Genomic DNA, 27,645 nt, shown 5'->3' on the forward strand with positions numbered 1-27,645 from the left:
ATATATATATATATATATATATATATATATATATATATATATATATATATATATATATATATAAATAAGGCAGGTAGGGTAAGGCAGGTTCTAGTCAATAACGGCTTCTCCAATGGTTTCATCGAAGACATCATAAGAAGGAAAGTGAAAAGCCATGCAACCTCCGAAGAGACAACTAACACAACACCTATACCCCCTATTAGACTATTTTACAGGAACTTCTTTTCCACAGCTCATAAAACAGAGGAAAGGGTCCTGAAAGATATTGTTAATAGAAACGTTATCCCTACAGACAAAAATCAGAGGATACAACTGACGATTTACTATAAAACCAGAAAAACGGCCAGCCTACTCATGAGAAACTCTCCAGACACTAAGCAGAACGCTTTAAAAGAGACTAACGTCGTCTATGCCTTCAAATGCCCACTTGGGGACTGTAAGCTCCAAAAAACCCAGTATATAGGCAAGACAACAACATCTCTTTCTAGGCGTTTAACGATGCATAAACAACAGGGCTCCATTAAGGAACATATAATCTCTTCCCATAACCAAACCATCGCCAGAGAAATCCTAGTAAACAACACAGAAATCATCGATAGATACAGCGATAGCAGGCGGCTCGACGTTTGCGAGGCACTACACATCAAGAAGTCAACACCAGCAATCAACAGCCAATTATTGCACAACTATATTCTACCCACCTCAAGACTCCGCTCCAATATAGAAGCATCAAGAAATATGGACCAATAGGCTTTCTACAAACACTTCTATTCAATATCCATTGTTTCGTGTTCTGTCTTGTGTTGATACTTTTAATACCCTATTAATATCCTTTAATGCCACATCATCCTTCCCACCTTACTCAAATGTAATGCCACATCACCCTTCCCACCTCACTCAAATGTAGATATAAAATCAGGGAAACGCAAGTTCTAATCAGTTGTGTATTTGTGAAGTCTTTGAAAATGTAATAAGTTTTACGAAACGCGCCCGTGTCGCGTCAGACTAGAAATAAAAATGAATTTTGGAGAAGTGATTTTTGATTTACCTCCAACAGTGAAGCATAATGTACGAAAGATTGAGAAAATTCGTGTTAGAATTATTAATCTTACTTTTTCGGTCATATTTAATAAAATATATATAAATATATATATATATATATATATATATATATATATATATATATATATATATATATATATATATATATATATATATATATATATATATATATATATATATATATATATATATATATATATATATATATATATATATAAACACAAAGATTAATCCAGTGTAATTGGCCTATTATGTTGGACATTGTCTTCTGTGTTGGCATCGATATGTTCTTGTCTTGTCCTTACTCTCATGGTGGGTAGAGTAAATAGTTCCGTGATTTGGGTGTTCATGGTAGGTCGCTCTATTCTTATGTCGCTCTATTCATAAGAATAGAGCGACCTACCATGAACACCCAAATCACGGAACTATTTACACCTACCCACCATGAGAGTAAGGACAAGACAAGAACATATCGATGCCAACACAGAAGACAATGTCCAACATAATAGGCCAATTACACTGGATTAATCTTTGTGTTTAGATAGGAGATGCCTCGTATGGGCCAATAAGCCTTCTGCAGCCTCTATGTTTCACCTCACATTTATCCCTTATGTATCCCCCCATGTTTTCACCTTTATTATTATATATATATATATATATATATATATATATATATATATATATATATATATATATATATATATATATATATATATATATATATATATATATATATATATATATATATATATATATATATATTTATATATATATATATGTCGTACCTAGTAGCCAGAACGCACTTTTCAGCCTAATATGCAAGGCCTGATTTGCCTAATAAGCCAAGTTTCCCTGAATAAATATATTTTCTCTAATTTTTTTCTTATGAAATGATAAAGCTACCTATTTCATTATGTATGAGGTCAACTTTTTTTTATTGGAGTTGAAATTAACGTAGATATATGACCGAACCTAACCAACCCTACCTAACCTAACCTAACCTATCTTTATAGGTTAGGTTAGGTTAGGTAGCAGAAAAAGTTAGCTTAGGTTAGGTTAGGTAGTCGAAAAACAATTAATTCATGAAAACTTGGCTTATTAGGCAAATCGGGCCTTGCATAGTAGGCTGAGAAGTGCGTTCTGGCTACTAGGTACGACATATATATATATATATATATATATATATATATATATATATATATATATATATATATATATATATATATATATATATATATATATATATATATATATATATATATATATATATATATATATATATATATATATATATATATATATATATATATATATGTCGTACCTAGTAGCCAGAACGCACTTCTCTGCCTACTATGCAAGGCCCGTTTATACGACATATATATATATATATATATATATATATATATATATATATATATATATATATATATATATATATATATATATATATGTCGTACCTAGTAGCCAGAACGCACTTCTCTGCCTACTATGCAAGGCCCGTTTTGCCTAATAAGGCAAGTTTTCATGAATTAATTGTTTTTCGATTACCTAACCTACATAACCTAACTTTTTCGGCTACCTAACTTAACCTAACCTATAAAGATAGGTTAGGTTAGGTTAGGTAGGGTTGGTTAGGTTTGGTCATATATCTACGTTAATTTTAACTCCAATAAAAAAAAAATGACCTCATACATAATGAAATGGGTAGCTTTATCCTTTGATAAGAAAAAAATTTGAGAAAATATATTAGTTCAGTAAAACTTGGCTTACTAGGCAAATCGGGCTTTGCATAGTAGGCTGAGAAGTGCGTTCTGGCTACTAGGTACGACATATATATATATATATATATATATATATATATATATATATATATATATATATATATATATATATATATATATATATATATATATATATATATATACATATATATATATATATATATATACCTAGAAGGGGTACCACCTCTGGTGCAAGTGTAGGGTCCCATAGCCTTGGAGGAGAAAATAAAGAGTGCTCAGAGAAGACCTTGTGAATCCTCACTGAACACTTTGATATTTTCTTCTCCTACCACCCCTATTCTTTTGTTAAGTGTGTATATTCATCTAACTTTATTTGAAAATGTCATTACACAAAAAAGTTACAATATTGATTACATGTAGGGTACAAGGCTGCTTGTCACAAGTTGAACAGCTCCTCCAGCTCCTCAGATGGCGGGCAGGAACCGTGGATGCAGTGAGCATTTCCTCTCTGGATTGCCACACTAAGGCGCTGAAAAAGAATACTGGCTGCTCTAGGGTCTCTAGTTGTTTCGATTAGCTTAGACCCCAACTCCTTCAAAAAGCTAGCAGCACTTTTACCCCAGGCACCAAGTGTCTCTGAGGCAATGGGGACAAAATTGTAGTGGTGCTCAAGGTCTCTCTATTTACGTGACTTGGCCGCTTCCCGGTGATTGGCAGCTCCTCCAGCTTGTGTAGCACTGAAGTCAACATTGGTATTGGCTAAAGTTAAAACGCAAGTGTAGTCCCACACCAACTGTCTACCATTCTTCCAGGGGTTCACCGTAATTCCATCTGGGCGACCGACAGGCTCATCAGAGTTGCCGGACATTAGGTAACGGGGCTCTCTCTCTGCTGGACAACTGGCTGTGGTAAGGCTTCTCTTAATAATGTCATTAACCTCGCTGTGTCTTGCATGCTATCCTCCCGTCCTTTGGCAAAGAAGGCCATGCCGTCCATATCTGTCGGCCTCTGCCTCGCCGCAAATACACCTGTATATATATATATATATATATATATATATATATATATATATATATATATATATATATATATATATATATATATATATATATATATATATATATATATATATATATATATATTTATATATATATATATTTATATATATATATATATATATATATATATATATATATATATATAAATATATATATATATATATATATATATATATATATATATATATATATATATATATATATATATATATATATATATATAACTGTGCTTGGGGACCCACCACCCTTAATTACCCCTACTCCAAATTAATCAACAAAAATCTGAAATTACAACCATCACACAGAAATAACCTGCACACGTAAATAACATCACATGAAAAAAGAAGGTATGACAGGATGTGCAGAATACCCCCGTTGAAAAGCAGAGGTGCAACAGGAACTTCTGAGAGAAGCACACATGTGCAGTATGTGCAGTACCACACCCAGGCTGTGGTACTGCACATACTGCACAAGGATGGATTGATAAATTAATATATGGACTACTGACTTTAAACACAAGTTTATTGATTTTATTAAAAAAAATATATTATATGTTACATAAATACTTAGGAATTTTTTCTTAGAAATTATATTGTTCTGTAAAGGAAGTAAGATTGATGGGAGTCACCTCTGACTTAATTACATAAAGTTAATTGATTTTATTACAAAAATAAATCATATTTTACATAAATAATATTTTGCTTATATTAATTTTATTTTTCTGTAAAGGAAGTAAGATTGATGGGAGTCACCTCTGACTCAATTACATTATCAAAAAATAGTTTATTATCTGCTATCAGACAAATAGTGCGTTATTTTCTTCTGAACCATCATGACTTGCCCTTTTCCAACAGATTCATCTTCCTTCTTGACTATCTTCAAATTATTTCTTTCTTCTTTCTATTTGATGGCTTCAAAATAATGGACGTCTTCGACCCTTCTAAGATATGATCTTTGGGAACCCTGATGAAGGTACTTGCTTCAGCAGTAAGTAGACACTGATGTGCTGAAAATGTGGAAAACAACATATATAATAAATATATATTTCTTGCAAAAAACAAAACACCAAAATCACAGAAATTTGGAACCATAGTAGTCTGTAGACAGAGGCCACCAGGCATTACAACAATCGGTAGACAGAGACCAAGAAGGGCAATTGTGGTGCCACAATGGTTTCCAAGAATCCTAGCATAGATTATTTGAGTTAAAATTGGTTTACTTTTACCAAGGGGCCATTTGGAGGTAGGCCCACCCCAGTACCCACTGTGTGTGTATTCTTCCAAATAGTGTAGAGGTGCCATAAGCACAATCAGAGCACTGTATAAACATCAGAGGTCCGCGGTTGTTCAACGTCCTCCCAGCGACTATAAGAAATATTGCCGGAACAACCGTGGACATCTTCAAGAGAAAACTGGACTGTTTTCTAAGATAAGTTCCAGATCAGCCGAGCTGTGGTGGGTATGTGGCCCTGCGGGCCGCTCCAAGCAACAGCCTGATGGACAAAACACTCACAAGTTGAGCCTGGCCTTGGGCCGGCTTGGGAAGTAGAAGAACTCCCAGAACCCCATCAAGCAGGTGTAATGTACTCAGGTAACTAGTGCCCAGACACAGAAACTAGACACCTCTAGACACCAAACTAGACAGAGTTCCACATAAGAGGTTGTTCTAGAAACTGGAAAATATTGGAGGAGTGACAGGTACGCTTCTAACATGGATGAAAAATTTTCTGTCTGATAGAAAAATGAGGGCTGTGATCAGAGGCAATGTATCGGACTGGAGAAATGTCACAAGTGGAGTACCACAGGGTTCAATTCTTGCACCAGTGATGTTTATTGTCTACATAAATGATCTACCAGTTGGTATACAGAATTATATGAACATGTTTGCTGATGATGCTAAGATAATAGGAAGGATAAGAAACTTTGATGATTGTCATGCCCTTCAAGAAGACCTGGACAAAATAAGTTCATGGAGCGCCACTTGGCAAATGGAATTTAATGTGAATAAATGTCATGTTATGGAATGTGGAATAGGAGAACATAGACCCCACACAACCTATATATTATGTGAGAAATCTTTAAAGAATTCTGATAAAAAAAAAGAGATCTAGGGATGGTTCTAGATAGAAAAGTATCACCTGAGGACCACATAAAGAACGTTTTGCGAGGAGCCTATGCTACACTTTCTAACTTCAGAATTGCTTTTAAATACATGGATAGTAAAATACTAAAGAAATTGTTCTACATAAATGTACAAAAAAATATTTCTTAATGTTAATCCGGATCTGAAATTCTTGCTGGCCATGTAATAGAACCCCAATAAATCAATATATGAAAATATATTTAAAAAAATTTTGATAAACGGATGGGACTTTGTTGGGTAAAGAAGGCTTAAACTTCAGGTTGGATTTTTTTTATATATATTTTCTTTTATTTATTTATATATATATATTTATATATATATATATATATATATATATATATATATATATATATATATATATATATATATATATATATATATATATATATATATATATATATATATATATATAAACAAACGGACCCAGTCCATGGAACTCACTCCCTATTGAATTTAAAAGCTGTCCAACTTTTGCGTCATTCATAAACAATACAAAAAAGTACCTAATTTCATCTTCATAGTTTTTTACCTTTTGCTTTAAAATTGCACTGTATCTATTGCTACCCAATCTCCAAATTTTTATGTACCCGATCCGAATATCTTTACAGATTCAGATTCAGATTCAGATGTTTATTCAGGTAAGGTATATACATACAAGTGATGTTACATTAATGGATTGATATATAGATAGAGCTAGTACATACAATGCCTAAAGCCACTATTACGCAATGCGTTTCCGGCAATTGCCATTGTTATCATTGCTGTCTTCTTATATGTGCTGTCAATCTGCTGTATGGTGTCTATTAATCTTGTTTAAATTACCAATCAAGCTATCAGTGTAATCAATCAGAGCTTTAATATACCAATGGGCTTTAATATACCTACTATTCTCTCTCATCTCATTTTTTTTCTTGCAATGTATTTGTTATTTTATTAATTCTGCTAGAATTTACCTAATTAAAATTATCTATTAGATAAAGGACCTGCCTGAAACGCTGCGCATACTAATGGCTTTACAAAATTGTAAATACTATGCTATGTATTCTCACAAACCCAATGTACCTTCTTGTATATAAATAAATAAATAAATGAAATATATATATATATATATATATATATATATATATATATATATATATATATATATATATATATATATATATATATATATATATATATACATATGTTGTACCTAGTAGCCAGAACGTCATACTCGGCCTACTATGCAAGGCATGATTTGCCTAATAAACCAAGTTTTCCTGAATTTATGTATTTTTCTCAATTTTTTCTTATGAAATGATAAATAATTCCATTTCATTATTTATAAGTTAATTTGTTGAAATTTGAGTTAAAACTAACGTAGATATATGACCGAACCTAACCAACCTTACCTAACCTATCTAAACGTAACCTATACTCACACAACTAAGTCAATAATTTATGTTCCTAATATAATATAATAATAATAATTCAAATAAACTAATTGGAAACCATTTATTGAAAATAAAGTAAATCACTCGGCCTATTAGGCAAATCGGGGATTGCATAGTAGGGCAAGAAGTAAGTTCTGGCTACTAGGTACGACATATATATATGTGTATGTATATATATATATATATATATATATATATATATATATATATATATATATATATATATATATATATATATATATAAATATATATATATATATATATATTTATATATTTATATATATATATATATATATATATATATATATATATATATATATATATATATATATATATATATATATATATATATATATATAAAAGATTTCTTACATTCTTGAACAGACACTAGCATGCATAGCTTTTTGGGCAAGTTCTTAATCCTAATTTTAACACTCACATTCCCAGTAAGCAGCCCATATCAGCTGTCTAACTCCCAAGTACCTATTTACTGTTAGGTGAACAGGTGCATCAGGGCAAAATAAACTGCCCATTTGTTTCAGCATCTAATAGGGATAGAACCTTGACCCTTAGGATTACAAACCCAGAGCACTGTCCACTGAGCCGTCAGGCTCTGATGTTAATTTTAATATTACTGTGAACTGGAATACATGAAATAAACTATATCAGCAGTCAAGTATAATACAACTAACAATTGAATTAATAGTGGTCCAGAACGGACCGAAACGTCTTTGTATTTTCATCTTTTTGTGTGTGGTTAGGACAACATTCTTCAGCAACATTATTGTGACTCATCAGCTGTATAAAATACAACTACTTTATACAACAAATCAGTAATGTAATTGTGGAACCTAAAAACTTGTCTAAAATATATACAAGTTTTGCTTTGAATTTAAAAAACGAAGAATGAGTTTTGATTACCTTTAATACCTGGTTGATACCTGGTTGATGGGGTTCTGGGAGTTCGTCTACTCCCCAAGCCCGGCCCGAGGCCAGGCTCGACTTGTGAGAGTTTGGTCCACCAGGCTGTTGCTTGGAGCGGCCCGCAGGCCCACATACCCACCACAGCCCGGTTGGTCCGGCACTCCTTGGAGGAATAAATCTAGTTTCCTCTTGAAAATGTCCACGGTTGTTCCGGCAATATTTCTTATGCTTGCTGGGAGGACGTTGAACAACCGCGGACCTCTGATGTTTATACAGTGTTCTCTGATTGTGCCTATGGCACCTCTGCTCTTCATTGGTTCTATTCTACATTTTCTTCCATGTCGTTCACTCCAGTACGTTGTTATTTTACTGTGTAGATTTGGTACTTGGCCCTCCAGTATCTTCCAGGTGTATATTATTTGATATCTCTCTCGTCTTCTTTCTAGTGAGTACATTTGGAGGGCTTTGAGACGATCCCAATAATTTAGGTGCTTTATTGCGTCTATGCGTGCCGTATATGTTCTCTGTATTCCCTCTATTTCAGCAATCTCTCCTGCTTTGAAGGGGGAAGTGAGTACTGAGCAGTACTCAAGACGGGACAACACAAGTGCCTTGAAGAGTACAACCATTGTGATGGGATCCCTGGATTTGAAAGTTCTCGTAATCCATCCTATCATTTTTCTGGCTGTCGCAATATTTGCTTGGTTATGCTCCTTAAACGTTAGGTCGTCAGACATTATTATTCCCAAATCCTTTACATGCTGTTTTCCTACTATGGGTACATTTGATTGTGTTTTGTACTCTGTATTATGTTTAAGGTCCTCATTTTTACCGTACCTGAGTACCTGGAATTTATCACTGTTAAACATCATGTTATTTTCTGATGCCCAGTCGAAAACTTTATTAATATCATCTTGAAGTTTTTCAATGTCCTCAGCCGAGGTAATTTTCATACTGATTTTTGTGTCATCTGCAAAGGATGATACGAAGCTGTGACTTGTATTTTTGTCTATATCTGTTATGAGAATAAGGAAAAGCAGTGGTGCAAGGACTGTACCCTGAGGTACAGAGCTTTTCACTGCACTTGGACTAGATTTTATATGGTTGACAGTTACTCGCTGAGTCCTGTTTAACAGAAAACTGAGTATCCAGCGTCCTACTTTACCGGTTATTCCCATTGACTTCATTTTGTGTGCTATCACGCCATGGTCACATTTATCGAAGGCCTTTGCGAAGTCCGTGTATATCACATCAGCATTCTGTTTCTCTTCTAATGCCTCAGTGATTTTGTCGTAGTGCTCAAGTAGCTGTGAGAGGCACGATCTTCCCGCTCGAAATCCATGTTGGCCTGGGTTATGAAGGTCATTGGTCTCCATGAAATTGGTGACCTGACTCCTAATCACTCTCTCAAATACTTTTATGATGTGCGATGTTAGTGCAACTGGTCTATAATTTTTTGCCAATGCTTTGCTCCCTCCCTTGTGTAGAGGGGCTATGTCTGCTACTTTAAGTGCATCTGGTATCTCCCCCGTGTCCAAGCTCTTCCTCCACACTATACTGAGTGCCTGTGCTACCGGCACTTTGCATTTCTTTATAAATATTGAATTCCATGAGTCTGGACCTGGGGCCGAGTGCATGGGCATGTTTTCAATTTCTTTTTCAAAATTTAGTGCGCTCGTGTTTATATCAGTTATATTTACCGGGGTTTGAATATCCCGCATAAAGAAATTGTCTGGATCTTCCACCTTCATGTTGTTTATTGGAGTGCTAAACATGTCCTCATACTGTTTTTTTAGGATTTCACTAATTTCTTTGTCATCCTCCGTGTATGAACCTTCACTTGTACGAATAGGTCCAATACTGGCAGTGGTTTTTGCTTTTGATTTCGCATATGAGAAAAAATATTTTGGATTTTTCTTTATTTTCTGAATTGCTTTCTGTTCTAACTGCCTTTCTTCAGTTTCATATGAGTGTTTCAATTTCCGCTCGATTTCTTCAATCTCCCTATTTAAATTATTCCTTCTTTGACGGGAAATTCGTGTCTGCATAAGCAGTTCCGTTATTTTTTTCCTGCGTTTATAGTGTCGTCTGCGTTCTCTTTCTACGTTAGATCTCTTTCTGGCTTTCCTCAAAGGAACATGTTTCAGACAGACTTGATACGCTTCTGAAGTAAGTTTTTCTATTCCTTCTGTAGGACTTGTATTATTTAGTTGTATTAGGACTTGTATAATAGTTGAATCTTCAGACAGTCTTCGTTTTTTCTTCATTTTCTTTAACTTAAGCTCTTGCTCTCCATTCTTTTCTTTTGCCTCACTGATGTTGATATCTTCTTGGGCATCTATATTATTTGTTGGTATCTTGTTGACACTTGATCCATTGTCCTGCATGTATGCTGAAAATAAAGAAACATGCGTAAATTTAATATGGTATCATCATTACAAAATATGTGCTCCAAAAAACTTTAATTGAAAGAAACACTGCAATGTGAAATTTGGCAGCAATGAAGAACTATGTCATTATGGGAATTTTGGTACCCATATGTAAAGGAAGTCTCATTATCTGCTGATATAGACCTGATGCAAAGTAAAGTGTGTCAAAATTATTTGCACATCCTCCTCCACTATGTGGTGGAGTGAAAAAAGATATGTGAATTCGGATAATTCTATAACAAATGTTCAAGATATGAGTAAATATTTCATTCAAAATGATCTGCTGCCAGAAATCTTGGTCAAATATCACCAGTTTGCTAACTGTATGTAGTAACTAAGTGATTGTAACCTATCCACCGCTGTCCACTGGATGGAGGCAGTGTGCAAGATAAACATATCAATTGTGACACTAGCTCTCCACACATGTCAGTTGCTTAATTTAAAATCTGTACTCATGGTCGGTCTCGAGCCCCTTGTCAATGTGGTGATGTGCATGGAATTATGTAATTAGGTCATCAAGATTGAAACTTGCTTAGCTAAAATGAATTGCTTGGTTCAGTCCCGGAGCCAATTAATTATGTACCTCTGCAACCATTTCCACTACCGCTAACAACATGGATATGGGATGCATAATATATGAACTAAACTACTGTACTATGTAAATGCTTTTCATTATTGCCAACACAAAGGAACATGCAGGTGTTTATGATTTTCATTGTTAGCTTATGCAAAATAATAATAATAATAATTACCATGATAAAACAATTCGGTGAGATTATTAACATTTTTGCTTGACAGACCACTTCCTGGTAGCATGCCCTTTGTGGTATTTCTATTGCCGACCTTAAAATAGATGACAGCAACTTGCTAACCACCACCTTGTAGTTTAGAGACCTGCAATACAACAAAATATTTACAAATATAACTAAAATAATTTTAGTGTTAATTTGAACACAGTGTTCAAGAGATATGGCTTCAATTATAAAAAAAAGAGATTAACTTTATGATTACAGAATATAAGATGGGATAACTATAAGCTTCTGAAACAGACAGCATCCCTCCCTCATACAGCATTGGGTACATCTGCAAAAGTGCAGAAGTACCGAAGTAGCTTAAGATGTACTTTTCTTACCTAGTTTAAGAGACCTACTGATAGTTATATCATTAAAGTATAATTACATAACTAATGGAAATTAAAAAAATATAAAATAACACAAAAATACTTATATAATGCACATTACTTTATTATTAATAACAATAAGTACAGTATTCACCAAAATTGAAAATGTTAATACTAATTAATTATCAAATGGCTTAAAATCTGTTTATTTGTGGGACAATTTAAAACCTCACAGAATGGATATTAATACAATATGATACAATTCTAATTGAAGAAATAACAGAATGGATGAAATACTTACAGATTTTTTCATAGCTTTAAATGATCTGCAAAGGTTTTGATGCTTAGCAGCTCTTCGACCCATTTCCTTATATTTCTCCTCCCGCTCTACATCACCCTTACGCTTTTCATCTATAAAGCTGTGTCCACAGTTGCAGAAATGTCGACGAACACTAATGACATTACTGCAGATGGGACAACACCGCTGGAAAGGTTTCTTCTGGCCTGTAAATAAAGATAATCTGGGCAATCATAAAAAAAGAGTAAAATGTTGAAAATGTAATACAGTGGTACAAAAAACACAGTAGCAGCATAATAAAAGAGCACAAAGCAGTACAGTGCTACAGAAGACTGAGCGGAGAATTATGATTGTATTATTGAGAACCTGTACAGCACCAGATTTTATTAATTACACAAGTAAACCAAATTTAATATGTTTAAATAAGAGAAGAATAATCTGGAATTTTCAATGTAAATCAAAATTGCAATTTGTGAACTGCAAATAATTGAATTGTGACTCAAATACTTATTTGACTAAGTTTTTTGATCTTCCAATAATATTAAATTAATATTCAACTTAACTAACATTTTGTGGTATTAATAAAGTTTGAAATAGATATGCAATTCTAACAGACAAAATTGACAAAACAAAATAAAAATTTTATACTCTATATCTAATGATAATATGAACTTACACCCAAATATAATTAATAACCTACAAAAATAAAATTTAAAGTATATATTATATACAAATCACAATTATAATGTAACTTCCTTGAATTACTGGAAGCCATTGCTGTAATGTTCTCGCAGATAGAATTGTTGTAATGTTGCAATTGATAATGTTGTTTGATATAAATTTTACCTAAAAAAAACAAAATTATATTAATAACAGATATACAATAGCATCAGTTTAGATTAATTATAAAAAACAAAAATGCATATTTTTCTACCTTGCATATAAATGCAAGGTAGAATGCATATATGCACCACTAAGATGGTGGTGCATGTATTTTATAACACATTTGAACAATGAAACTCTACAGATGATACAGAAGACACAAGAAAATTGGCACTGTAGGAGACATTGAAAAAAACAGAAATAACATGATGTTTAACAGTGATAAGTTACAGGTGCTGAAGTATGGTAGAAACGAGGAAATTAAATGAAACAAGGAACACAGGACACAATCAGACCTAATCTAAGAAGGAAAAAACATGCAAAAGATCTGAGAATTATGACGTCTGACGACCTCACACTTTGTGAACATAACCGAGCAAATATAGTGGTGGCCAGAAAAATAATGGGATGGTTTATGAGAATGTTAAAATTCAAAGACCCCACCCACAGTAATGCTAATACTATTCAAATAACTGGTGCTGTCCCATCTTGAGTATTGCTCGGCACTGACTCCCCCTTTCTGAACAGGAGAAATCTCTGAATTAGAGGAAATAAAGAGACCATAAACAGCAAACATATAAATGATAAAAAATCTAAATAATTGAGACCGTCTCAAAGCTCTCAAAATGTACTCTCTGGACAGGAGACAAGAATGGTATCAAATAATACATATATGTAAGATACTAGAGGGCCAAGTCCCAAATTTGCACAGCATAATATAACAACATACTGGAGCTAAAGATACAGAAGGAAATTAATAATAGGTGTCATAGGTACAATCAGAGAGCAGAGTCTTAACAGTAGGGGGTTCAAGGGCTGTTTGCTAGGCTAGGCAAGGGTAGACTAGGCTTGTCTAGTGTTGGCTAGGTTATGCTAGGAAGAAGTAGGCTAGGCTGATTTACTCCACCAGTAATTGGCGGTCTGTCTAATTACAAGCTACCACAAGCTACACAAGCTTCACATTGCATCCTGGCAATATGTTAGTAATGAATAAATAAGATATATTTACTCATTATAATGTTGGTACTGAATGTACAACACGAAAAAACATAATTTTAATCTGAAAAAGTATCTTTTTATAAAGAAATTAGACGAAAATAAAGAAATGGTGACACCAAATCAAGTCGACGATCCAAGCATCGGTTAGGTTAGGTTTGGTTTGGTTTGGTTAAGTTAGGTTAGAGTTGGTTAGGTTAGATTTGGTTAGGTTAGATTTGGTTAGGTTAGATTTGGTTAGGTTTGATTAGGTTAGGTTAGGTCAGTCTAACATATCATATTTATTCATTACTAATGTATTGCCAGGAAGCTTTGTGAAGCTTGTGTAGCTTGTGGTAGCTTGTGGTAATTAGACAGACCCGTAATTGAGGGGAAGGGGAAACCTCAATATAAGCCTAATTTGTAGCTTCCTGTTCTCCGACACAATGATTTATTTTACGTCAGGCTTTCAGCACACCTGCATAAAAAACCCTGGTTATTTATTTATTTTTATACGAGAAGGTACAATGGGGGTTAAGAGAGAAAATAGAAATAATGATGATTTTACAATCTTGCCCGAAACGCTATGCGTACTTGTGGCTTTAGGTATTGTATGTACTACCTTTATCTATAAATCAAACAGAATGTTTGTACTGTAACTCTGCATCTATGTGTATATTTTTCCTAAATAAATTATTATTATTATTGTAAAGCCACTAGCACGCATAGCGTTTCGGGCAAAGATCCCGTACCCAGAAGCTGGGTATCTTTTGTTGCCCTGTGACTACTCTTATGACATTCCCTAACTCTTATGACATTCCCTAACAGTATTGTTAAACTAATACCAATGAACAGTAGTTCAATATTACCGGAATAATGCAACTGATGTGGCCATGTTTTTGTTGTGAAGCCCGGTCGTTCAGTTCGTATACAGCATACGAAGGTTACGAAGGTTAATCTAACCTAAAACCAGTCTTAAAAATGTCTTACCATTGCTAAGAAATCCTAAGATATAAATATTTACAATAATACACTGGTTGTTTTTGTTGATTTAGGGGCGATGACATGAGTAAACTGGTTATGTTGTGTTGATTTAGGGGCAACGAACTGTGGTTATTAGACTATGTTTTGTACATAAGCAAAAAACTATGGTGTAATTCTTTTAATTATAACAATAATAACGACAAAAAGTTAATAATTAATGTACTTGTTAAGCAAAATTCGCAATATCTTAGTTTTCTTTAGGAAAAAAAAATAAAAGACATCTGGAAAAAGATCTGCAGACTATGTCTTACATTTTATTCCGTTATTTACACTAAGAGAACAATTAAACGTACACTATCGCCCGTGCCTGGTGCACGGGCACCGGGAGCATCCCATACACTGCCTTAATCGACTGAGATTAAGGCAGTGTCATTTTCATTCCTTTAGAACAAGGAAATCCCATTCTTAAAGTGTTTAATTTGAGCTGCGCAATAATTTTATGCTGATCTTCAATAAAGAAATTCTGGAGGGCTTGTGCAAGGATTAGGATGAGTTAGCCTAGTTTTTATATCCGTTTCTGGTTACTCAAGGGTGACACTGGCGGGCAACACGAGATTAAATATTTGTATAAATTCCAATTTCGATCCGATCTACTTGGGGATAGTTTACAAATGTTCGCCATGAAATTTACGTTTTCTCTAATAGCCGAAGAGCTTATTTGAGAAAACAGTATGGCATTGAATCAGCGTGGTAAAACAATTGTATTATTGACACGACGAGTATAATCGACGTAGTTTTTATATATGTTGCCGGTCGAACACATCCTTATGTGACGTTTTATACTTATGTTCTTCTAGAACATTCTATTGCGAACACATTGGTACAAAAATGAAATACGTACATCGAAAACTAATGTCAGAATAATGACAAGAGAATACACTTTTAAATATGGCCGCTCGATCGCTGATACACTAATTTCATTTGGGGAAATTTATTTTTTCATACGCCGTTTCGCGACAATTATTTATATCTGATATAAATGTTGCAAAAGAAGTTTAGGATTAAGTAACATATTACACATTAAAAAAAATGAATACATTAATACCTAAACAGTTTGTAAATACAGTGATAAATTGTGCCAAACATTACACAATATTATTTACTAAGAAGCGTATGACAACTCAAAACGGCATGATTTCAACAGGATTTTTTATAGTTGTCAAAAAACTCTGATTTTAATTATCAAGTATTTGTCACAATGAATTTTATATAATTATGAGGCAGTGGAACGACCAAATTGTTCTGTATTATAAATGCATAATGCTAAATTTCTATATACATAACAGTAAAATAATGACCACCTACATTTAAGGATAAGTAGGAAATAGTAACTGGAAACTTTATTGAACGAAAATTCAATACCAAATTTCTTAGATGTTTTTCTTAATATAAAGATCAACAGTAACGAATCTTATTCATTATGGACAAATTAACAAAAAAAAACATAATTTTCATTGAGGACCACGTATTAGACATACTTAGTCACTTATATATTAAAAGTATTGTGTTTTTTGAAACATTGGGGTTGTAAACAAACAGAACGGCCTACCCGAAAAGTCGTAACATAAAAAGTTGTACATGTTTGCTAATTTATTATTTGATAAATGATTTTTACTAATTTACGACGACTATAAAGGTTTCCCATTAGTTAAAGTACTGTAGTGTGACTAAATGCTACTACAAAACATATATAATCCTAGGAAAGTCACAATGACCAGCGACATTAAAGCATAAAAGACTAAATAGTAATAGGAAACTGTCGGCGAACGAAAAATTAATTTCCAAATTTATTAGATGTTTTCCTAAATATAAAGATCGATAGGCTGAAATTTTCTGGATTAGGGCCTAATTAAGGCAAAAATATATGTATTTTTACTTGAAGAACATATATCAGAGCATAGTCTGTGGGTTACAGAATAATAAGAGTGTGGTATTTCATTGTATAACAAGAGATAGTCCATGGAAGCGAAAATAGACGTAGTTTAAGACAAAATAACGTCCAAAAACAGCCGTAGAGTCAAACAGCAACTGTTAACGTTCTTTTTAAGAGGACAGGTTGCGTTATTAGCTGTTGACGTCGCGTTATTAGCTGTTGTCCTCGTGTTATTAGCTGTTGACCTCGCTTTATTAGCTGTTGACTTGTGATATTAGCTGTTGACCTCTCCTTATTAGCTGTTGACTTTACGTTATTAGCTGTTGACCTCGCGTTATTAACGGTGTTCCTCGCGTTATTAGCTGTTCACCTCGCGTTATTAGCGGTGTTCCTCGCGTTATTAGCTGTTGACCACGCGTTATTAGCTGTTGACTTCGCGTTATAAGCTGTTGTCCTCGCGTTATCTGTTGTCCTCGTGTTATTATTTGTTGACCTCGTGTTATTATCTGTTGACCTCGCATTATTAGCTGTTGACCTCGCGTTATTAGCTGTTGACTTCGCGTTATTAGCTGGTGTCCTCGCGTTATTATCTGTTGTTCTCGTGTTATTATCTGTTGTCCTCGTGTTATTAACTGATGACCACTCGTTATTAACTGTTGACATCGTGGTGTTAGCTGTTGTCCTCGTGTTATTAGCTGTTGAGCTCGCGTTATTACCTGTTGACCTCGCGTTATTAGTTGTTGTCCTCGTGTTATTAGCTGTTGACTTCGCGTTATTAGCTGTTGTCCTCGTGTTATTAGCTGTTGACCTCGCATTATTAGCTGTTGTCCTCGTGTTATTAGGTGTTGACCTCGCGGTATTAGCGGTTGTCCTCGCGGTATTAGCTGTTGTCCTCGTGGTATTATCTGTTGTCCTCGTGTTATAATCTGTTGTCTTCGTGTAATGATCTGTTGTCCTCGCGGTATTAGCTGTTGACTTCGTGTTATTAGCTGTTGTCTTCGCGTTTTTATCTGTTGACCTCGTGATATTATCTGTTGACCTCGCATTATTAGCGGTTGACCTCGCGTTATTAGCTGTTAACTTCGCGTTATTAGCTGTTGTCCTCGCGTTATTATCAGTTGTCCTCGTGTTATTATCTGTTGTCCTCGCGTTATTATCTGTTGTCTTTGCGTTATTAGCTGTTGTCCTAGCTTTATTAACTGTTGTCCTCGTGTTATTAGCTGCTGACCTCGCGTTCTTAGCTGTTGGCCTTGCGTTATTAGCTGTTGTCCTCGTGTTTTTATCTGTTGTCCTCGCGTTATTAACTGTTGTCCTGGTTTTATTAGCTGTTGACCTCGCGTTATTAGCTGTTGACTTGCGATATTAGCTGTTGACCTCGCGTTATTACCTGTTGACTTTGCGTTATTAGCTGTTGACCTCGAGTTATTAGCGATGTTCCTCGCGTTATTAGCTGTTGACCTCGCGTTATTAGCTGTTGACTTCGCGTTATAAGCTGTTGTCCTCGCGTTATTATCTGTTGTCCTCGTGGTATTATCTGTTGACCTCGTGTTATTATCTGTTGACCTCGCATTATTTGCTGTTGACCTCGCGTTATTAGCTTTTGACATCGCGTTATTAGCTGGTGTCCTCGCGTTATTATCTGTTGTCTTCGTGTTATTATCTGTTGTTCTCGCGTTATTAACTGTTGACCTGGCGTTATCAGCTGTTGACATCGTGGTATTAGCTGTTGTCCTCGTGTTATTAGTTGTTGACCTCGCGTTATTAGCTGTTGACATCGCGTTATTAGCTGTTGTCCTCGTGTTATTAGCTGTTGAAGTCGCGTTATTAGCTGTTGAAGTCGCGTTATTAGCTGTTGTCCTCGCGGTATTAGCTGTTGTCCTCGCGTTATTATCTGTGGGAACTCGTGTTATTACCTGTTGACCTCGTGTTATTATCTGCTGTCCTCGCGTTATTATCTGTTGACTTCGTGTTATTATCTATTAACCTCGTGTTATTATCTGTTGTCTTCGCGTTATAATTTGTTGTCCTCGCGTTATTATCTGTTGAACTCGTGTTATTATCTGTTGTCCTCGCATTATTATCTCTTGTACTTCCGTTATTAACTGTTGTCCTCGTGTTATTAGCTGTTGACCTCGCGTTACTAGCTGTTGATCTCGCGTTATTATCTGTTGTCCTCGCGTTATTAGCTGTTGTTTTCATATTATTATCTGTTGTCCTCGCGTTATTAACTGTTGTCGTCGTGTTATTAGCTGTTGACCTCACGTTATTACCCGTTGGCCTTGCGTTATTAACTGTTGTCCTCGTGTTATTATCTTTTGTCCTCACGTTATTAACTGTTGTCCTCGTTCTATTATCTGCTGACCTCGCGTTATTAGCTGTTGACTTCGCGTTATTAGCTGTTGTCCTCGCTTTATTATCTGTAGTCCTCGTGCTATTATCTGTTGACCTCGTGTTATTATCTGTTGACCTCGCGTTATTAGCTGTTGACCTCCCAATATTAGCTGTTGACTTCGCGTTATTAGCTGTTGTCCTTGCGTTATTATCTGTTGTCCCCGTGTTATTATGTGTTGTCTTCGTGGTATTATCTGTTGTTCTTGCGTTATTAACTGTTGACCTCGCGTTATTAGCGTTTGTCCTCAAGGTATTATCTGTTGTCCTCGTGTTATTATCTGTTGTCTTCGCGTTATGATCTGTTGTCCTCGCGTTATTATCTGTTGAACTCGTGTTATTATCTGTTGTCCCCGCGTTATTATCTTTTGTCCTCGTTGTATTACCTGTTGACCTCGTGTTATTATCTGTTGTCCTCGCGTTATTATCTGTTGACTTCGTGTTATCATCTGTTGACATCGTGTTGTTATCTGTTGTCCTCGCGTTATTAACTGTTGTCCTCGTTTTATTAGCTGTTGACCTCGCGTTATTAGCTGTTGACTTGCGATATTAGCTGTTGACCTCGCGGTATTTGCTGTTGATTTTGCGTTATTAGCTGTTGACCTCGCGTTATTAGCGGTGTTCCTAGCGTTATTAGCTGTTGACCTCGCGTTATTAGCGGTGTTCCTCGCGTTATTAGCTGTTGACCTCGCGTTATTAGCTGTTGACTTCGCGTTATAAGCTGTTGTCCTCGCGTTATTATCTGTTGTCCTCGTGTTATTATCTGTTGACCTCGCATTATTAGCTGTTGACCTTGCTTTATTAGCTCTTGACTTCGCGTTTTTAGCTGGTGTCCTCGCGTTATTATCTGTTGTCCTCGTGGTATTAGCTGTTGTCCTCGTGTAATTAGCTGTTGACCTCGCGTTATTAGCTGTTGACCTCGCGTTATTAGTTGTTGTCCTCGCGTTATTAGCTGTTGACCTCGCGTTATTAGCTGTAGTCCTCGTTGTATTAGCTGTTGACCTCGCGTTATTAGCTGTTGTCCTCGTGTTATTAGCTGTTGACCTCGCGTTATTAGCGGTTGACCTTGCGTTATTAGCTGTTGTCCTCGCGGTATTAGCTGTTGTCCTCGTGGTATTATCTGTTGTCCTCGTGTTATTATCTGTTGTCTTCGCGTTATGATCTGTTGTCCTCGCGTTATTATCTGTTGAACTCGTGTTATTATCTGTTTTCCTGGCGTTATTATCTGTTATCCTCGTTGTATTACCTGTTGACCTCGTGTTATTATCTGTTGTCCTCGCGTTATTATCTGTTCACTTCGTGTTATAATCTGTTGACATCGTGTTGTTATCTGTTGTCCTCAGGTTATTATCTGTTAAACTCGTGTTATTATCTGTTGTCCTCGCACTATTATCCGTTGTCCTTGCGTTTTAACTGTTGTCCTCGTGTTATTAGCTGTTGACCTCGTGTTATTAGCTGTTGATCTTGCATTATTATCTGTTGTCCTCGCGTTATTAACTGTTGTCCTCGTCTTATAAGCTTTTGATCTCGTGTTATTAGCTGTTGACTTCGCGTTCTTAGCTGTTGTCCTCGCGTTATTATCTGTTGTCCTCGTGTTATTGTCTGCTAATCTCGTGTTATTATCTGTTGACCTCGCGTTATTAGCTGTAGACCTCGCGTTATTAGCTGTTGACTTCGCGTTATTAGCTGTTGTCCTCGCGTTATTATCTGTTGTCCCCGTGTTATTATCTGTTGACCTCGTGGTATTATCTGTTGTCCTCGCGTTATTACCTGTTATCCTCGTGTTATTAGCTGTTGTCCTCGCGTTATTAACTATTGTCCTCGTGTTATTACATGTTGACCTCGCGTTATTAGCTGTTGACTTCACGTTATTAGCTATTGTCCTAGCTTTATTATCTGTTGTCCTCGTGTTATTATCTGTTGTCCTCGCGTTATTAACTGCTTTCCTCGTTTTATTAGTTGTTGACCTCGCGTTATTAGCTGTTGACCTCGCGTTATTAGCTGTTGTCCTCGCGTTATTAGCTGTTGACCTCGCGTTATTAGCTGATGATTTCGCGGTATAAGCTGTTGTCCTTGCGTTATTATCTGTTGTCCTCGTGTTATTTTCTGTTGACCACGTGTTATTATCTGTTGACCTCGCGTTATTAGCTGTTGTCCTCGTGTTATTAGCTGTTGATCTCGCGTTATTAGCGGTTGACCTTGCGTTATTAGCTGTTGTCCTCGCGGTATAAGCTGTTGTCCTCGTGGTATTTACAGTTGCCCTCGTGTTATTATCTGTTGTCCTCGCGTTATCATCTGTTGTCTTTGCGTTATTAACTGTTGTCCTAGCGTTATTAACTGTTGTCCTCGTGTTATTAGCTGCTGACCTCGCGTTATTAGCTGTTGACCTTGCGTTATTAGCTGTTGTCCTTTTGTTATTATATGTTGTCCTCGCGGTATTAACTGTTGACCTCGCGTTATTTGCAGTTGACTTCGCGTTATTAGCTCTTGTCCTCGTGTTATTGGCTATTGACCTCTCGTTATTAGCTGTTATCCTCGTGTTATTACCTGTTGACCTCGCGTTATTAGCGGTTGACCTTGCGTTATTAGCTGTTGTCCTCTTGTTATTACCTGTTGACCTCGTGTTATTATCTGCTGTTCTCGCGTTTTTATCTGTTGACTTCGTGTTATTATCTATTGACCTCGTGTTATTATCTGTTGTCTTCGCGTTATAATCTGTTGTCCTCGCGTTATTATCTGTTGAACTCGTGTTAATATCTGTTGTCCTCGCATTATTATCTTTTGTCCTTCCGTTATTAACGGTTGTCCTCGTGTTATTATCTGTTGTCCTCGTGTTATTATCTGTTGTCTTCGCGTTATTATCAGTTGTACTTGCGTTATTAACTGTTGTCCTCGTTTTATTAGCGGTTGACCTCGCGTTACTAGCTGTTGACCTCGCGTTATTAGCTGTTGACCTCCCAATATTAGCTGTGGACTTCGAGTGTTTAGCTGTTGTCCTCGCGTTATTATCTGTTGTCTTCGTGGTATTATCTGTTGTCCTTGCGTTATTAACTGTTGACCTCGCTTAATTAGCTGTTGACCACGCAGTATTAGCTGTTGTCCTCGTGTTATTATCTGTTGTCCTCGTGTTATTTTCTGTTGTCTTTGCGTTATTATCTGTTGTCCTCGCGTTATTATCTGTTGAACTCGTGTTATTTTCTGTTGTCCTCGCGTTATTATCTTTTGTCCTTGTAGTATTACCTGTTGACCTCGTGTTATTATCTGTTGTCCTCGCGTTATTATCTGTTGACTTCGTGTTATAATCTGTTGACATCGTGTTGTTATCTGTTGTCCTTGCGTTGTTATCTGTTGTCCTCGCGTTATTAACAGTTGTCCTCGTTTTACTAGCTGTTGACCTCGCGTTATTAGCGGTTGACCTTGCGTTATTAGCTGTTGTCCTCGCGGTATTAGCTGTTGTCCTCGTGGTATTATCTGTTGTCATCGTGTTATTATCTGTTGTCTTCGCGTTATGATCTGTTGTCCTCGCCTTATTATCTGTTGAACTCGTGTTATTTTCTGTTGTCCTCGCGTTATTATCTGTTATCCTCGTTGTATTACCTGTTGACCTCGTGTTATTATCTGTTGTCCTCGCGTTATTATCTGTTGACTTCGTGTTATAATCTGTTGACATCGTGTTTATATCTGTTGTCCTCACGTTATTATCTGTTGAACTCGTGTTATTATCTGTAGTCCTCGCATTATTATCCGTTGTCCTTGCGTTTTAACTGTTGTACTCGTGTTATTAGCTGTTGACCTCGTGTTATTAGCTGTTGATCTTGCATTATTATCTGTTGTCCTCGCGTTATTACCTGTTGTCCTCGTGTTATAAGCTTTTCATCTCGTGTTATTAGCTGTTGTCCTCGCGGTATTATCTGTTGTCCTCGTGTTATTATCCGTTAACCTCGTGTTATTATTTGTTGACCTCGCGTTATTACCTTTGACCTCGCGTTATTAGCTGTTGTCCCCGCGTTATTATCTGTTGTCCCCGTGTTATTAGCTGTTGTCCTCGCGTTAATAACTTTTGTCCGTCCTCGCGTTAATAACTTTTGTCCGTCCTCGCGTTATTAACTTTTGTCCTCGTGTTATTACCTATTGACTTCGCGTTATTAGCTGTTGACTTCGCGTTATTAGCTGTTGTCCTACCTTTATTATCTGTTGTCCTCGTGTTATTATCTGTTGTCCTCGCGTTATTAACTGCTTTCCTCTTTTTATTAGCTGTTGACCTCGCGTTATTAGCTGTTGACCTCGCGTTATTAGCTGTTGTCCTCGCGTTATTAGCTGTTGACCTCGCGTTATTAGCTGATGATTTCGCGGTATAAGCTGTTGTCCTCGCGTTATTATCTGTTGTCCTCGTGTTATTTTCTGTTGACCACGTGTTATTATCTGTTGACCTCGCATTGTTAGCTGTTCACCTCGCGTTATTAGCTGTTGACTTCGCGTTATTTGCTGTTGTCCTCGTGTTATTATCTGTTGTCCTTGTGATATTATCTGTTGTCCTCGCGTTATTAACTGTTGACCTCACGTTATTAGCTGTTGACATCGTGGTATTAGCTATTGTCCTCGTGTTATTAGCTGTGGTCCTCGCGATATTAGCTGTTGACCTCGCGTTTTTAGCTGTTGTCTCCGCGTTATTAGCTGTTGACCTCCCGTTATTTGCTGTTGACCTTGCGTTATTAGCTGTTGTACTCGCGTTATTAGCTGTTGCCCACGCGTTATTAGCTGTTGTCCTCGCTTTATTAGCTGTTGTCCTTGCGTTATTAACTATTGTCCTCGTGTTATTATCTGTTGTCCTCGCGTTATTATCTGTTGTCCTCGTGTTATTATCTGTTTTCCTCGCATTATTATCTCTTGTCCTTGCGTTATTAACTGTTGTCCTTGTGTTAGTATCTGTTGTCCTCCCGTTATTATCTGTTGTATTTGCTTTATTAACTGTTGTCCTCGTGTTATTAGCTGTTGACCTCGCGTTACTAGCTGTTGATCTCGCGTTATTATCTGTTGTCCTCGCGTTATTAGCTGTTGTCCCCGCGTCATTAACTGTTAGCCTCGCGTTATTACCTGTTGACCTCGTGTTACTATCTGTTGTCCTTGCGTTATTAACTGTTGTCCTCGTGTTATTAGCTGTTGACCTCGCGTTATTAGCTGTTGACCTCGGGTTATTATCTGTTTTCCTCGCGTTATTAACTGTTGTCCTCGTGTTATTAGCTGTTGACCTCGCGTTATTAGATGTTGTCCTCGTGTTATAATCTGTTGACATCGTGTTGTTATCTGTTGTCCTCGCGTTATTATCTGTTGTCCCCGCGTTATTAACTGATGACCACGCGTTATTAACTGTTGACATCGTGGTATTAGCTGTTGTCCTCGTGTTATTAGCTGTTGACCACGCGTTATTAGCTGTTGACTTCGCGTATTTTTCGGTGTTCCTCGTGTTATTATCTGTTGACCTCGCATTCTTAGCTGTTTACCTCGCGTTATTAGCTGTTGACTTCGCGTTATTAGCTGGTGTCCTCGCGTTATTATCTGTTGTCCTCGTGTTATTACCTGTTGTCCTCGCGTTATTAACTGATGACCACGCGTTATTAACTGTTGACATCGTGGTATTAGCTGTTGTCCTCGTGTTATTAGCTGTTTACCTCGCGTTATTAGCTGTTGACTTCGCGGTATTAGTTGTTGTCCTCGCGTTATTAGCTTTTGACCTCGTGTTATTAGCTGTTGTCTTCGTGTTATTAGCTGTTGACCTCGCGTTATTAGCTGTTGTCCTCGTGTTATTAGCTGTTGACCTCGCGTTATTAGCGGTTGACCTTGCGTTATTAGCTGTTGTCCTCGCGGTATAAGCTGATGTCCTCGTGGTATTATCAGTTGTCCTCGTGTTATTATCTGTTGTCCTCGCGTTATCATCTGTTGTCTTTGCGTTATTAGCTGTTGTCCTAGCGTTATTAACTGGTGTCGTCGTGTTATTAGCTGCTGACCTCGCGTTATTAGCTGTTGACCTTGCGTTATTAGCTGTTGTCCTCTTGTTATTATCTGTTGTTTTCGCGTTAATAACTGTTGACCTCGCGTTATTTGCAGTTGACCTCGCGTTATTAGCTGTGGTCCTCGTGTTATTGGCTATTGACCTCTCGTTATTAGCTGTTGTCCTCGTGTTATTAGCTGTAGACCTCGCGTTATTAGCGGTTGACCTTGCGTTATTAGCTGTTGTCCTCTTGTTATTACCTGTTGACCTCATGTTATTATCTGCTGTCCTCGCGTTTTTATCTGTTGACTTCTTGTTATTATCTATTGACCTCGTGTTATTATCTGTTGTCTTCGCGTTATAATCTGTTGTCCTCGCGTTATAATCTGTTGAACTCGTGTTAATATCTGTTGTCCTCGCATTATTATCTCTTGTCCTTCCGTTATTAACGGTTGTCCTCGTGTTATTATCTGTTGTCTTCGCGTTATTATCTGTTGTACTTGCGTTATTAACTGTTGTCCTCGTGTTATTAGCTGTTGACCTCGCGTTACTAGCTGTTGACCTCGCGTTATTAGCTGTTGACCTCCCAATATTAGCAGTGGACTTCGCGTTATTAGCTGTGATCCTCGCATTATTATCTGTTGTCTTCGTGGTATTATCTGTTGTCCTTGCGTTTTTAACTGTTGACCTCGCTTAATTAGCTGTTGACCTCGCGGTATTAGCTGTTGTCCTCGTAATATTATCTGTTGTCCTCGTGTTATTATTTGTTGTCTTCGCGTTATGATCTGTTGTCCTCGCGTTCTTATCTGTTGTCCTCGCGTTATGATCTGTTGTCCTCGCGTTATTATCTGTTGTCCTCGCGTTATTATCTGTTGTCCTCGCGTTATTACTGTTGTCCTCGTTTTACTAGCTGTTGACCTCGCGTTATTAGCTGTTGACTTGCGATATTAGCTGTTGACCTCGCGTTATTATCTCTTGCCTTTGCGTTATTAACTGTTGACCTCGCGTTATTAGCGGTGTTCCTCGCGTTATTAGCTGTTGACTTCCTGTTATAAGCTGTTATCCTCGCGTTATTATCTTTTGTCCTTGTGTTATTATCTGTTGACCTCGTGTTATTTTCTGTTGACCTCGCATTATTAGCTGTTGACCTCGCGTTATTAGCTGTTGACTTCGCGTTATTAGCTAGTGTCCTCGCGTTATTATCTGTTGTCCTCGTGTTATTATCTGTTGTCCTCGCATTATGAACTGATGACCACGCGTTATTAACTGTTGACATCGTGGTATTAGCTGTTGTCCTGGTTACCTGGTTGATTACCTGGTTGATGGGGTTCTGGGAGTTCTTCTACTCCCCAAGCCCGGCCCGAGGCCAGGCTCGACTTGTGAGAGTTTGGTCCACCAGGCTGTTGCTTGGAGCGGCCCGCAGGCCCACATACCCACCACAGCCCGGTTGGTCCGGCACTCCTTGGAGGAATAAATCTAGTTTCCTCTTGAAAATGTCCACGGTTGTTCCGGCAATATTTCTTATGCTTGCTGGGAGGACGTTGAACAACCGCGGACCTCTGATGTTTATACAGCTGATTGTGCCTATGGCACCTCTGCTCTTCATTGGTTCTATTCTACATTTTCTTCCATGTCGTTCACTCCAGTACGTTGTTATTTTACTGTGTAGATTTGGTACTTGGCCCTCCAGTATCTTCCAGGTGTATATTATTTGATATCTCTCTCGTCTTCTTTCTAGTGAGTACATTTGGAGGGCTTTGAGACGATCCCAATAATTTAGGTGCTTTATTGCGTCTATGCGTGCCGTATATGTTCTCTGTATTCCCTCTATTTCAGCAATCTCTCCTGCTTTGAAGGGGGAAGTGAGTACTGAGCAGTACTCAAGACGGGACAACACAAGTGCCTTGAAGAGTACAACCATTGTGATGGGATCCCTGGATTTGAAAGTTCTCGTAATCCATCCTATCATTTTTCTGGCTGTCGCAATATTTGCTTGGTTATGCTCCTTAAACGTTAGGTCGTCCGACATTATTATTCCCAAATCGTTTACATGCTGTTTTCCTACTATGGGTACATTTGATTGTGTTTTGTACTCTGTATTATGTTTAAGGTCCTCATTTTTACCGTACCTGAGTACCTGGAATTTATCACTGTTAAACATCATGTTATTTTCTGATGCCCAGTCGAAAACTTTATTAATATCAGCTTGAAGTTTTTCAATGTCCTCAGCCGAGGTAATTTTCATACTGATTTTTGTGTCATCTGCAAAGGATGATACGAAGCTGT

Source organism: Procambarus clarkii, chromosome 73 (genome assembly GCF_040958095.1).
Source record: "Procambarus clarkii isolate CNS0578487 chromosome 73, FALCON_Pclarkii_2.0, whole genome shotgun sequence".
Taxonomy (NCBI): Eukaryota; Metazoa; Arthropoda; class Malacostraca; order Decapoda; family Cambaridae; genus Procambarus; species Procambarus clarkii.